This window comes from Balaenoptera ricei, chromosome 3, assembly GCF_028023285.1.
Source record: "Balaenoptera ricei isolate mBalRic1 chromosome 3, mBalRic1.hap2, whole genome shotgun sequence".
Taxonomy (NCBI): Eukaryota; Metazoa; Chordata; class Mammalia; order Artiodactyla; family Balaenopteridae; genus Balaenoptera; species Balaenoptera ricei.
The window spans coordinates 168,426,333-168,441,634 of record NC_082641.1 but is presented as its reverse complement, the minus strand read 5'-3'; the positions used below and the strand labels follow the sequence as shown (position 1 = coordinate 168,441,634).

Here is a 15,302-nt window from a genome sequence, read left to right as displayed (position 1 = left end):
AAATTTAAGTCATCACTGGATATAACTGAGAAAATAACCAGGTTTTATTCATATGAAATTAAAATGATTACAAAGTGAAAAAGGGAACCTAAGATATAACCTGAAGGAAAGTAGAGAGGGCAGTGAAGACCCAAGGAAAGTTTTGCTTTAAAACATGAATATTAGGAAAGATAAAAATATTAAATGAAGGAAGCCAGGATTTCTGGTCCTCAATATTATGTGCCTAGTTACTTATGAGGGTCCTGTAAAGGCCCCATCACTGAGAGATGGTGCCCTGCTGAGGGGTCTCACCAGAGCTCCCTTCATGTCCCTGTTCCTCAGACTGTAGATGAAGGGGTTCAGCATGGGGGTGACCATGGTGTACATCACCGAAGCCACCAGACTTATCCTAGAGCGTGAAGTGACTATAGAACTAAGGTAGACCCCAAGGCCTGTGCCGTAGAACAAGGAAACCACCGAGAGGTGAGACCCACAGGTGGAAAAGGCTTTGTACTTGCCCCCGGCTGACGAAATTCTCAGGATGGAAGAGAAAATCTGCGAATAAGAAAAGAGGATCCCAGAGAGAGGAAAAACACCTAGGACAATAGTCACAAAATACACCGTTATGTTATTGGTGGGCGTGTTCATATAGGCGAACTTCAGGACTTCAGGAAAATCACAGAAAAAGTGTGCGATATTCATGCTTCTGCAGAAAGCCTCAAAAAGGTCAAGGTCTTGAGCAGGGATCCCATGACATTGATGCACCAGGACCCCAGAGCCAGCAGCCCACAGAGCTAGGGGTTCACGATGACCGTGTAGTGCAGGGGATGACAGATGACCACGAAGCAGTCATAGGCCATCAGGTCAGGAGTACATTGTCTAGGCATCCAAACACAATGAAAAAAAATACCTGGCTGAGACAGCCTGCATAGGGGATAACTTTGCTCTGTGTCTGGAGGTTTAGCAACATCTTTGGATTGTGGTGGAGGTGAAACAGATGTCAGCCAAGGACAGCTTGGAGAGGAAGAAGTACATGGGGGTGTGGAGGTGGGAGTCTGAGACAATGGCCAGGATGATGGGCAGGTTCCCAGTGAATGTGATCAAGTACATGGATAGAAACAGCCCAAAGAGGAGAGGTTGCAGGTCTGGGTCCTCTGTGAATCCCAGGAGGAGAAAGTTTCTGACTCCTGTTTGGTTTCCTCTTTCCATGAGTCTGTTGGGCTTGCCAACAAGGAGGAAAAAAAGCAATACAAAATTTACTCTAAATAAATATTCCCCAGAGTGACAAAAAAAAAATATCCTTAATCCAAACGCAGGGAATTCATGAAGTCATTCATTTTTGGCTGATTGGCTTTCTTGGATGACAGATTGTGGTTACTGTTGCTACCTAGAAAAATTGTCTCTAAGTCCAGCAGTTCTCAAATTGCGGTTCCTGGCCAGCACCATCAGCAACCCCTGGAAATGTTAGAAACGCACATTTTTAGGCTCATCTGACCTACTGAATCTAATACTCTGGGTGTGAAGCCAGCACGCTGTGCTTTAAGAAGCCCTTCTGAGAATTCTCACACACACAAGTTTGAGGAGCACTGCTTGCCTGCATCCCTAAGCAATCATCCTTTCCCAGCTCCCCGGGGACTGCTCTTGTATTTTCTGCTTAGTGTTTATGAGAATGGGAAATTCCTTAACTCTAGGCAGATCTTCCAATCATTGAGAGGTTCTTTCATTGTGCTGCCTTTCTGTCATTTCTATGTCTTAGATCCTCTGGGCCTTGGGTGCTCCTTCTGTTAAAAAATAATAACCCACATTATCATTAATCATCATTTACATTTCATTTGTATTATCATTGTCCCTATATAAATTTGACCAAAATTGAATTTCTAAATATAGTGTCCTAGAGTTTCTAAATATCGAGTTTGTCTTCATCTAATTTCATCTTTTATTTTTAGCTTTATTGAAGTATAAAACGATTTACAAAAACTTGCACATATGTGATGTATATATATCTCTGTAAGTTTGGACATAAGCATTCACCCCGATACCATCACCACAATCAAGTTAATAAACATATCTATCACCTCCAAAAGTTTCCTTGTATTCTTTTGTGTGTTTGTTTTTTGTGTGTGGTAAGAGCCTTAAAATCTGTCCCCTAACATATTTTTTTTTACATTCAAATAACTGTATTAAATGGATTGAATAAATATCTAACACTATCCCAAAGAAAATGTATATAATAACAATAAATTAATCACACCAAAATGGGTCTGTAATTTAAGATGAAATGGACAAAATCTTGGAAATAAAGAATAGGAAAATATACCTTTTAATACATAGTGGAGGAAGCAGTATTGAGGTTACAATTTTATCCTATATATAAAGGACTCAATCATGCTCATTAAAAAGATATGGTATCTTTAGTTGAATATGAAAGAATGTGTTCTACATCCTGAGAGATGATTGCTATTTTTATTTTATTTATTTATTTATTAATTAACGTCTTTATTGGAATATAATTGTTTTACAATGGTGTGTTAGTATCTGCTTTATAACAAAGTGAATCAGCTATACATATACATATATCCCCATATCGCCTCCCTCTTGCGTCTCCCTCCCACCCTCCCTATCCCATCCCTCTAGGAGGTCACAAAGCACCGAGCTGATCTCCCTGTGCTATGCAGCTGCTTCCCACTAGCTATCTATTTTACATTTGGTAGTGTACATATGTGCATGCCACTCTCTCACTTCGTCCCAGCTTACCCTTCCCACTCCCCATGTCCTCAAGTCCATTCTCTACATCTGCGTCTTTATTCCTGTCCTTCCCCTAGGCTCTTCAGAACCGTTTTGTTTTTTTTTTTAGATTCCATATATATGTGTTAGCATGTGGTATTTGTTTTTCTCTTTCTGACTTACTTCACTCTGTATGACAGACTCTAGCAACATCACTAATCATTAGAGAAGGGCAAATCAAAACTACAATGAGGTATCACCTCACACCTGTCAGAATGGCCATCATCAAAAAATCTACAAACAATGAATGCTGGAGAGGGTGTGGAGACAAGGGAACTCTCTTGCACTGTTGGTGGGAATGTAAATTGATACTGCCACTATGCAGAACAGTATGGAGGTTCCTTAAAAAACTAAAAATAGAACTACCATATGACCCAGCAATCCCACTACTGGACATATACCCCGAGAAAACCATAATTCAAAAAGAGTCATGTACCACAATGTCCATTGCAGCACTATTTACAATAGGCAGGACATGGAAGCAACCTAAGTGTCCATCAACAGGTGAATGGATAAAGAAGATGTGGCACATATATACAATGGAATATTACTCAGCCGTAAGAAGAAACGAAATTGAGTTATTTGTAGTGAGGTGGATGGACCTAGAGTCTGTCATACAGAGTGAAGTAAGTCAGAAAGAGAAAAACAAATACCGTATGTTAACACATATATATGGAATCTAAAAAACAAAAAAAAAATTGGTCATGAAGAACCTAGGGGCAAGATGGGAATAAAGACCTACTAGAGAATGGACTTGAGGATATGGGGAGGGGGAAGGGTAAACTGGGACAAAGTGAGAGTGTGGCATGGACATATATACACTACCAAATGTAAAATAGATAGCTAGTGGGAAGAAGCCACATAGCACAGGGAGATCAGCTCGGTGCTTTATGACCACCTAGAGGGGTGGGATAGGGAGGGTGGGAGGGAGGGAGATGCAGGAGGGAAGAGGTATGGGGATATATGTATACGTATAACTGATTCACTTTGTTATAAAGCAGAAACTAACACACCACTGTAAAGCAATTATACTCCAATAAAGATGGTAAAAAAAAAAAAAGAAATGAAGAGAACCCAGTATGACATTGGTAGATGTGACTATACAAAATTTACATACACTCACAATTCCTCTAAATACGTCTATACTTACATTAAAAAAAACTAAAATCAAACAGCCAATTTTTAAGAAACTCGAATTCTCTGTTTGAGAGATTGCACTTAGAAAGAGGAATAAAAGTTCACAGATCCTACTATACAAAGGAGGATTCACACAGGTATTAGGAGATAGAGAAAGTAAATGGCTAAGAAATCCACATACATATTCAGCCTCAGAGGTAATGAAACAATTGCAAAGTAAGATCATTAGTACACCCTTCTTCATATCTTAGGGTTTTCTTTCAATTTTTTCACAGAAGATAATGTGAAGGGTATGCCTTTTGCAACTGCTGTTTCAAGGATGCATTTGCAATAATTCCTTGGTGTGGATCTTTCTCATCAATATGGAAACATGGTCAAATATACCCTGTCATAAAAATTAAAAAGAAATGCCCTTACTATGTTTTATATGCCTCCATCGCTAATGCCCTATTTTTATACTCCAGTTAATTAATAAGATATAGGACACTGTTTCACTTTTACTGGAAGCAGTTTATGCCTTTCATCCCTCTTCTAATTGGGCTTCCATTCCTGTCATTTAACTGGTATCACTGAACATTGCCTTACTGACTTCAGTGTTCAATTCTCTTTTTAGCATCATAAAAATACATTGATATTTAATCAAGCAAGCGAACAACCATAGTGGTCTCTGGGCTCTGGGCTAGGCTGAAATGGTTCTCCGGTGACCTCTGGTAAATATTCTCTCTGACCTTTTCCTGCAGTGTCTTTTGGGCTCTTGGAATCTCTTGCATGGGAACTCTGAGAGGAAGGTCTCCGTGTGGAAGTCTGAATCCATTCCTGGATGGTTGATAATGGAGACTGAAGCTCTGTCCCCAGATGACAGCAGAAAGGGGTCAAGCATTGGTCCTTTAGTCAGACTTAGGACTCCAAAAGCAACAACTGGGTCTTGTCCATGCCAAGGTTATACAAGCTCAGGGACTGCAGCAGAGGAGATGTTTACAGCTCTTTATGTCTGTTCATTAGGTACATCCACTCTTGTTACTACAAAACAAGACCCTGGTCTGGACAAAAAGGACTTTTCCTTCTGATTCTCTGTTCCCAGGATACCAATTATAAGCCAGGAGATTTCAGTGTTTATTAATCCTTCTCCATTAACTCTCTTGCTTTCCAGAGATCTAAACTCCCAGCACCTTATCCTAACCTTATCCTAACCCTGAATTAAGTTTTCGCCAACATATGAGACTAAGGCAACTCTCTTAACCAAGTCCCTTGGATCATTAAAGCATTGACTTGTGATGGCTACACAGCCCATAAAACCCTTAGAAAATTATTATTACCCACTTTTTGAAAGGGACAACTTTGTTCCTCTAATATAAAACATCGGACAGTGCACTCTTTGGCTTCCTGACACTTTTGCACAATTTCATTCCCACCAACAGTGTACAAAGATTCCCTTTTCTCCACATCCTATCCAACATCTGTTGTTTGTAGACATTTGATGATAGCAATTCTGAGGTGATGTTTCATTGTTGTTTTGATTTGCATTTCTCTAATAATTAGCAGTGTTCAGTGTCTTTTCATGTGCTTGTTAGCTATCTGTACGTCTTCTATAGAAAAATGTCTATTCAGATCTTCAGCCCATTTTTTCATTGGGTTGTTTGGGTTTTTTTGATATTGAGTTGTATGAGTTGTTTGTATATTTTGGATATTAACCCCTTGTTGGCCATATTATTTGCAAATAATTCTCCCATTCAGTAGGTTGTCTTTTCATTTTGTCAATGATTTCCTTTGCTGTGCAAAAATGTTTAAGCTTAATTAGGTTCCATTTGTTTATTTTTGTCTTTATTTCATTTGCCTTAGGAGACAGACCCAAGAAAATATTGCTATGATTTATGTCAAAAAGTTTTCTGCCTATGTAGTCTTCTAGGGCTTTTATGGTTCTGTTCTTACATTTAGGTCTTTAAAGCATTGTGAGTTTGTTTTTGTATATGATGTGAGGGAAGATTCTAATCTCATTGTTTTACATATGGCTGTCCAGTTTTCCCAGTACCACTTGTTGAAGAGGCTGTTTTTTCCGCATTATATATATTCTTGCCTCCTTTGTCATAGAATAATTGACTATAGGTGCAGGGGTTTATTTCTGGGCTCTCTATTCTATTTCATTGATTTATGTGTCTGTTTTTGTGTTGATACCATGTTATTTTTATTACTGTAGCTTTGTAGTATGGTATGAAGTCTAGGATTGTTATACCTCCAGCTTTGTTCTTTTTTTCTCAACATTGCTTTGGCTATTTGGGGTCTTCTCTGGTTCCATATGAATTTTAGGATTATTAGTTATAGTTCTGTGAAAAAGTCATGGGTATTTTGATGGGGATTGCACTTAATCCTTAGATTGCTTTGGGGAGTATGGACATTTTAACAATATTAATTCCTCCAATTCATGAACACAGGATATGCTTCCATTTCTTTGTACCATCTTCACTTTCCTTCGTCAACATTTTATAGTTTTCATCATACAGATCTTTCACCTCCTTGGTTAAGTTCATTACTAGGTATTTTATTCTTTTTGATGTGACTTTAAATGGGGTTTGTTTGTGCTTCCTTTTCCTGATAGTTCATTATTAGTGTATAGAAAAGCAATAGATTTATGTATATTGATCTTGTATCTTGCAACTTTGCTGAATTAATTTATTATTTCTAATAGTTTTGGGGTGGAGACTTTAAGATTGTCTATATAAAATATAATGGCATCTGCAAATAGCAGCAGTTTAATCTCTTCCCTTCTAATTTGGATGCCTTTTATTTCTTTTTCTTGTCTGATTGCTGTGGCTAGAACTTCCAAATCTATGTTAAATAGAAGTGGTTAGAGTGAGCATCCTTGCCTTGTTCCTGAATTTAGTGGGAAAACTTTCAGCTTTTCATCATTAAGCATTAATTGGCTGTGAGTTTTTTGTAAATGACCTTTATTATGTTGAGATATGTTTCTCTGTATCCACTTTGATGAAAGCTTTTATCATGAAGGGATGTTGAATTTTGTCAAATGCTCTTTCTCTGTCTATTGAGATGATTGTGTGATTTTTATCCTTGCTTTTGTTAATATGGTGTATCACATTGATTGATTTGTGAATGTTGAACCACACTTGTATCCCTGGAATAAATCCAACTTGATCATGCTGTATGATCCTTTTTATGTATTGTTGTATTTGCTTTGCTAATACTTTGTTGGGAGTTTTTGCATCTATATTCATCAGATATTGGCCTGTAATTTTCCTTTTTTTGTAGTGTCTTTGTCTGGTTTTGGTATCAGGGTAATGGTGGCCTCATAAAATTAATTTGGGAGTGTTCCATCATCTTTGATTTTTTGAAAAGTTTGAGAAGGATAGATATTAGTTCTTCTTTATATGTTTGGTAGAATTCCCCTGTGATCTGTCTGATCCTGGACTTTTGTTTTCTAAGAGTTTTTTAAATTTCAAATTCAATTATTTCACTTCTAGTGATCAGTCTGTTCAAATTGTCTGTTTCTTCTTGAATTGGTCTTGGCAGAACTTTATGTTTCTAGAAATTTGTCCACCTCTTCTAGGTTGTCCAATTTCTTGGCATATAACTGTTCATAGTATTCTTTTACGATTTTTTGTATTTCTGTGGTATCAGTTGTTATTTCTCCTGTATGATTTCTATTTTATTTGGGTTCCCTCTCTTTTTCTCTTCGTGAGCCTGGCTAAAGGTTTATCAATTTTTGTCTGTCTTTAAAAAAAACAACTCTTGGTTTCATATATCTTTTCTATCGTTTTTTATCTCTATTTTATTTATTTCTGCTCTGATCTTTATAACTTCCTTCTTTCTGCTGACTTTGGGTTTTGTTTGTTCTTCTTTTTCTAATTATTTTAGGTGGTAGGTTAGGTTTTTTATTTTAGATTTTTCTTGTTTCTTGAGGGTGGCCTGTATCACTATGAACGTCCCTCTTAGAACTCTCATAGATTTTGGAAAGTTGTGTTTTCATTTTCATTCATCTCAAGGTATTTTCTGATTTCTTCTTTGATTTCTTCATTGACCCATTGGTTTTTTTAGTAGCATGTTGTTTAGTCTCTACATGCTTGTTCTTTCTCTAGTTGATTTCTAGTTTCATACCATTTGGGTCACAAAAAACGCTTGATATAATTTCTATCCTCTTAAATTTGTTGAGGCTTGTTTTGTGACTAAGCATGTGATCTATCCTGAAGAACCTTCCATGTACACTTGAAGAGAATGTGTATTCTGCTGGTTTTTGATGTAAAGTCCTGTAGCTATTAATTAAGTCCAACTGATCTATTGTGTCATTTAAGACCACTGTAGCCTTATTGATTTTCTGTCTGGATGATCTGTCTGTTGATGTCAGTGGGGGTGTTAAAGTCCCCTACAATTATTATGTTATCATCAATTTCTCCCTTTATGTCTCTTAGTATTTGCTTTACATATTTAGGTGCTCCTGTATTGGGTGTGTATATGTTAACAAGTGTAATATCCTCTTCTTGTATTGATCCTATTATCATTACATAATGCCCTTTTTTGTCTTTTATTATAGACTTTGTTTTAAAGTCTATTTTGTCTTATATGAGTATTGCTAACCCTGCTTTCTTGTCATTTCTATTTCCATAAAATACCAACTTCATTCTGTGAGGTCATCATTACCCTGATACCAAAACCAGACAAAGACATGAAAAAAAAGGAATATTACAGGCCAATATATCTGATGTTTATAGATGCAAAATTCCTCAACAAAGCATTAGCAAAGTAAATTCAATCATATACTATGATCAAATGGGATTTATTCAATATTCCCGAATCAATCAATGCAGTACACCACATTAACAAAAGAAAGGATAAGAATCACATGATCATCTCAATAGATGTAGGAAAAGTATCTGACAAAATTCAACATCCATTCATGATAAAAACTCTCAACAAAGTTGCTATAGAGGGAACATATCTCAACATAATAAAGGCCATTTATGACAAACCTATAGATAATATCATATTCAATGGTGAAAAGCTAAAGCTTTTCCTCTAAAATCAGGAACAAGACAAGGATGCCCATTCTCACCATTTCTATTTAATGTCACAATCAGACCAAAAAAAAAAAAAAAAAAAAAGAAATAAAAGGCATACAAATTGGAAGGAAAGAAGTATAACTGTCACTATTTATAGATTACATGATACTTTATATAGAAAACCCTAAAGTCTGCATCAAAACATTATTAGAACTAATAAATGAATTCAGTACAGTTGCAGGAGACAAGATTAATATACATAAATCTATTGCTTTTCTATACACTAATAATGAACTATCAGAAAAAGGAAGCAAGGAAACAATCCCATTCACAAAAAGAATGAAATACCAAAGAATAAACTTAACCAAGGAGGTGAAAAATCTATACTCTGAAAACTATAAAATGCTAATGAAGGAAACTGGAGATAATACAAAGAAATGGAAAGATATCCCTTGTTCATGAATTGAAAGAATTCATATTGTTAAAATGTCCATACTCCTCAAAGCAATCTAAGAATTTAGTGCAATCCCTATCAAAATACCCATAACATTTTCCACAGAACTATAACAAATAATCCTAAAATTCATATGGAATCACAAAAGACCCCAAATGGCCAAAGCAATCTTGAGAAAAATGAACAAAGTTAGCGGTATCATGCTCCCTGACTTTATACTATACCATAAAGCTATAGTAGTCAAAAGAGTACTGGCACAAAAAGAGGCACATAGATTAATGGAACAGAATAGAGAGCTCAGAAATTAACCCATGCACCTATGGTCAATTAATCTATGACAAAGGAGGCAAAAATATACAATGGGGAAAAGAGAGTTTCTTCAATATGTGGTGTTGGGAAAGCTGGACAGCTACATGTAAAAGAATAAAATTAGAACATTTTTTCAAACTGTATTAAAAAAAAATACTCAAAATGGATTAAAGACCTGAAAATGTAAGACCAGAAACCGTAAAACTCCTAGAAGAAAACATAGGCAGTACACTCTATGACATAAGTCTTAGCAATATTTTGGGGGATCTGTCTTCTCAGGCAAGGGAAACAAAAGCAAAAATAAACAAATGGGACCAAATTAAACTTAAAAACTTTTGTATAGTGAAGGAAACCATAGACAAAACAAAAAGACAACCTACTGAATGGGAGATAATATTTGCAAATGATATGTCCAATAAGGGGTTAATATCCAAAATATACAAAAAAGCTCATACAACTCTGTATCAAAGAAACAAACAACCCAATCAAAAAATGGGCAGAAGAACTAAATAGACATTTCTCCAAAGAAGATATACAGATGGCCAACAGGCACATGAAAAAATGCTCATTGCTAATTATTAGAGAAATGCTAATCAAAACTACAATGAGGTACCACCTCATACCAGTCAGAATGGCCATCATGAAAAAGTCTACAAATAATAAATGCTGGAGAGGGTGTGGAGGAAAAGGAATCCTCCTACAATGCTGGTGGAAATGTAAATTTGTACAGCCACTATGGAGAACGGTATGGAGGTTCCTTAAAAAAACTAAAAATAGAGCTACCATATGATGCAGCAATCTCACTCCTGCGCATATATCTGGAGAAACCATAATTCAAAAAGACACATGCACCCCAACGTTCATTGTAGCACTATTTACAATAGCCAGGACAAGGAAGCAACCTAAATGTCCATCGACAGATGAATGGATAAAGAAGATGTGGTAGGTTGCTTCCTTGCAGCCGCGAGCTTTGGAGGCCGGGAGCGGTGGAGCTCGGGCGGGCTGAGAGATCTGCGCTGGGAAGGGCGCCGGACTTGGATCGGAGCAGCACTTAGGAGACACGGTGCAGTCGAACAGAGCCATCATGGGGACGACAGCCCCAGGGCCCATTCACTTGCTGGAGCTCTGTGACCAGAAGCTCATGGAGCTTGTCTGCAACGTGGACAATAAGGACATAGCGTGGCTGGAGGAGATCGAGGAGGAGGCCGAGCGCACGTTCACCAGAGAATTCAGCAAAGAGCCCGAGCTGATGCCCAAAACACCTTCTCAGAAGAACCGACAGCAAAAGAGACGGATTTCTTATGTTCAGGATGAAAACAGAGACCCCATCCGGAGAAGGCTGTCCCACAGAAAGACGCGGAGCAGCCGTCAGAGCTCCCGGCACCTCCGCAGCAAGGACAAGCTGGCCACAGTGGTCGGGGAGAACGGCTCCGTCCTGCGGCGGGTGACCCGTGCTGCGGCCGCAGCTGCAGCGACCTCCGCGGCAGCCGCTCCTTCGTCCACCCCTGTGTCTCCCACGGTGCTGACCAAGAAGCCCAAGGAGAGCCTGGCCCAGTGCCAGCTGGTACCCGTGGTGGAGACTGGCATCAGCGAGCGCCGGAGCGCTGAGCAGCACCTCAGCCAGCTCCAGTCTGCCCAGGCTCCGTCCCCCACCCCGGCTCCGGCCACGGCTTCGGCCTCCCAGATCACCTTGACCTCGGAGGAGGACTCAACACCCCCAGAAGCCAGAGGCCGGGAGACTGGAGTCTGTCACCGTGAGCTCCCTGATAACTACACCCCAGGACCCCAAGGGCTGAGGGGGCGTGGCAGAAAGGGCCGCCTCCAAGCTCAGAATTGCCGCGACCTCCCCAGGCCCGCAGGACTCGCCCAGCTCTGCGGCCTCCCCGTGGCGGGAGAATGCTGGCTCCCATCCTGCGGGATAACTTCTCCACGCTTACGGGCTCCCGTGTGGGCCGCGGGTCGTTGCGGCGCAGCCTGATAGCCCCGTCCTCCCCGGGTCCCCAGGTCCCGCTGGCCCAGAATGACTCCCTGGTTTCCAAAGAGGAGAGCACCGGCCGAAGATCAAGCAGAAGGATTGCCAGGAAGGCCACCAAAGAGCCGGCCGCCTCCGCCCGCATCATCTGCCACAGTTACCTGGAGAGGCTCCTGAATGTCGAGGTGCCCCAGAAAGCGAGCCCCAAGGTGGAGGAGGCGGCCGAGCCTGAGGTCGAACAATGGCAGTGCCTTGCGGCTCCGCAGTGCCACCAAGATCGCCATTAGCATGCCCGGCTCGCAGCCTGCAGCCGGTGACCAGGGAACGCTCTCTGAACGGCGGCAGGAGGCCGAGACCGACCAAGCAGATGGCCCCAAAGAGCCGCCTCAGAGTGTCAGGAGGAAGCGCAGCTACAAGCAGGCAGTGGGTGAGCTGGACGAGGAACAGCAACTGGAGGATGGGGGGCTGCAGCCCCCCAGCAGCAAGACCCCTTCCCCGCCCTGTCCCGCCGGCGAGGTGGTGCGGCCCCCCCGGACCTTCCTGCACGCCGTGCAGAGGTACGAGATGCTCATGACCCCGACCCCGACCCCCAACAGCAGCATCATGAAATCCTTCATTAAGCGCAACGCTCCCCTGCGTGTGGACCCCAGGGAGCAGCGGCAGCGCCTGGAGAAGCTGCGGCGTTAGGAGGAGGCCGAGCAGCTCCGCGGGCAGAAGGTGGAGGAGGACAAGCGGCGGCGGCTGGAGGCGGTGAAGCTGAAGCGCGAGGAGCGCCTCCCTAAGGTGCTGCAGGCCCGGGAACGGGTGGAGCGGATGAAGCAGGAGAAGAAGAGGCAGATCGAGCAGAAGTTTGCTCAAATCGACGAGAAGACGGAGAAGGCCAAGGAGGAGCGGCTGGCCGAGGAGAAGGCCACGAAGAAGGCAGCGGCCGAGAAGATGGAGGAGGTGGAGGCGCTCAAGAGGCAGGAGGAGGAGGAGAGGCGCCACCAGGAGCTGCTGCAGAGGCGGAAGGAGAAGGAGCAGGAGCGGCTGCGGAAGGCGGCCGAGGCCAAGAGGCTGGCGGAGCAGCGCGCAGGAGCGACGGCGGGAGCGGCTGCGGAAGGCGGCCGAAACCGAGGCTGGCGGAGCCGCGCGCAGGAGCGGCGGCTGGCGGCGGAGCAGGAGCGGCTGCGGAAGGCGGCCGAGACCAAGAAGCTGGCGGAGCAGCGCGCAAGAGCGGCGGCGGGAGCGGGAGCGGCTGCGGAAGGCGGCCGAAGCCAAGAGGCTGGCGGAGCAGCGCGCAGGAGCGGCGCCTGGCGGCGGAGCAGGAGCGGCTCCAGGCCGAGAGGGAGCTGCAGCAGAGGGAGAAGGCCCTGCGGCTACAGAAGGAGCGGCTGCAGAGGGAGCTGGAGGAGAAGAAAAAGGAAGCACAGCAGCGCCTGGCTGAGCAGCGGCTGCGGCTGCAGGAGGAGCCGGAGAAGAAAGCCAAGGAGGCCGCGGCGGCCAGCAAAAGCCTGAACGTGACCGTGGACGTTCAGTCTCCAGCTTGTACCTCGCATCAAATGACTCCACAGGGCCCCCCGCCCCAAGATCAGCCCAGATAACTACGGGATGGATCTGAACAGCGATGACTCCACCGATGACGAGGCCCATCCCCGGAAGCCCATCCCCAACTGGGCCAGAGGCACCCAGCTTAGCCAGGCCATCGTCCAGCAGTACTACCACCCCCCCCCCCCCCGATCCTTCTGGAGCTCTTCGGAACCATTCTCCCACTGGACTTGGAGGACATCTTCAAGAAGAGCAAGCCCCGCTGCCATAAGCGCACCAGCTCTGCCGTGTGGAACTCACCGCCCCTGCAGGGCACCAGGGTCCCTGGCAGCCTGGCCTACAGCCCGGAGAAGCACTGAGCCAGGCCCTCGGGCCTGCTCAGCAGTCTCAGCCTTCATCTGTGTCTGTATGTCTGTGTCTCTGTTGGTCTGGTGCCATCCTGCCTGGTATCCTGTGGCTGAGGGTTCGGTCAAGTGTATATAAACGTCCTCTGTGTGCTACAGGTGGAAAGCGGCTCGGGCCTGTCGGGAGGCTGAGCTTGTTGGGTGTTCGGGGAAGACCCAGGCCCAGCCTTGCCTGGTCTGCTGACAGCACTCTGTAAATAGATTGTTAGAGTTCAGCTGAATTTTAGCCTCTAGTGTTTGAGAGCTAGAGTAATAAAGTCTATTCCTTCAAGCCTGCTGTGAGTATCATGAAGACTGGGCTTCTCTGCAGAAAGCCCTGGACCCTGGCCCTGTCTCGGGCCGCTGGATGGGCTGGAGGAATAGGAACTGCTTATTCTCCTGAGGTGTGCGTCAAGGTCACCTGGGTCCCACCCCCAGAGATGCCGTTGGAGTGGGTGATTCTGATGCCAGCCCTGGACAACCCTGAGAAACACTTCAGTTCCTTTCATGTTGGGGCAGGTGACGATACTTCCTGTTTTTCTGGGGAGCGCCCTGCCTGTAAAGGGGGGGCTCATTCGGTGGTAAGACCTGGAGTTGAGGTCAGGAGAATTGGGCTCTTGACACAGCTCTGCAGCTTAAGAGAGGCCCTCAGCCCCTCCACGCCTCAGGCTCCACCCACCCTTGCTGCACGGATGGTGAAAGGACTTAAGAACGTGGACGAGCTGCTGAAGCAGGAGATCTGGGTTAGGAAGGGAACGTCTCTTGAAACTCCCTCGGGACCAGTACGTGCAAGTAGTTGAGATGTTTCTCCAACAAATCCAGGCAGCTGCTAGTTAAATGCTTAGTGTCCATGGAAGCTGGCCCTGCCCCATCGCTGCCAACCGTGTTCTAAACGTGCCACAGCTTCATCGTCTCCTACTCCAGCCCCTGGAACGGGGGTTGGTGAATTTGGGCCTATGGGCCAAATCAAGTCGCAGTCCTTTTTTGTAAAGTTTCATTGGAACCCGCCCAGTAGAAATGAATGCCTGTTGAATCCGGCTACTCTGCTGAGGGCAGAGTTAAGTAGTTACAACAGAGGCCTTATGGTTCGCAAAGCTGAGAATATTTACTATGAACCTTTACGGAAAATGTTTGCTGACCCTGCTTTAGGACAAAATCAAGGCTGAATATAAGAGAGCTTTGTAAAATGAGTAAAGAGTGAATGCACACAACAGGCTGAAATCTAGAAGATTCCACCATGCAAAGAAAATCATTTTACAGTTCATTCAAATACGGTGCGAATATAAATTTGTTCCATATGTTCTCTGATGAGAAGCTGTTGTGTTGAGTCAACTGGTGAGTGTGTCTTTGCCTGAAACCACAATGTCAATGTCAAAATATTACCTCTTATAAAAACATATTTATAGGGCTTCCCTGGTGGTGCAGTGGTTGGGAATCCGCCTGCCAATGCAGGGGACATGGATTCGAGCCCTGGTCTGGGAAGATCCCACATGCCGCGGAGCAACTGGGCCCGTGAGCCACAACTACTGAGCCTGTGCGTCCAGAGCCTGTGCTCCACAACAAGAGAGGCTGCGACAGTGAGAGGCCCGCGCACTGCGATGAAGAGTGGCCCCCGCTCGCCGCAACTAGAGAAAGCCCTCACACGGAAACGAAGACCCAACACAGCCAAAAATAAATAAATAAATAAATAAATTTATTAAAAGAAAAAAAAGAAAAGAAAAAACTTCTTTAAAAAAAATATTTATAGGGCT

General features: G+C 43.5%; 2 pseudogenes; one reads left to right on the top strand and one right to left on the bottom strand.

Annotated features, from left to right (window-relative positions):
- Positions 1-111: 111 nt before the first annotated feature.
- On the bottom strand, positions 112-1,701 carry LOC132362882 (olfactory receptor 7C2-like; annotated as a pseudogene).
- Positions 1,702-10,753: 9,052 nt separating this feature from the next.
- LOC132362883 (inner centromere protein-like) lies at positions 10,754-13,606 on the top strand (annotated as a pseudogene).
- Positions 13,607-15,302: the final 1,696 nt, after the last annotated feature.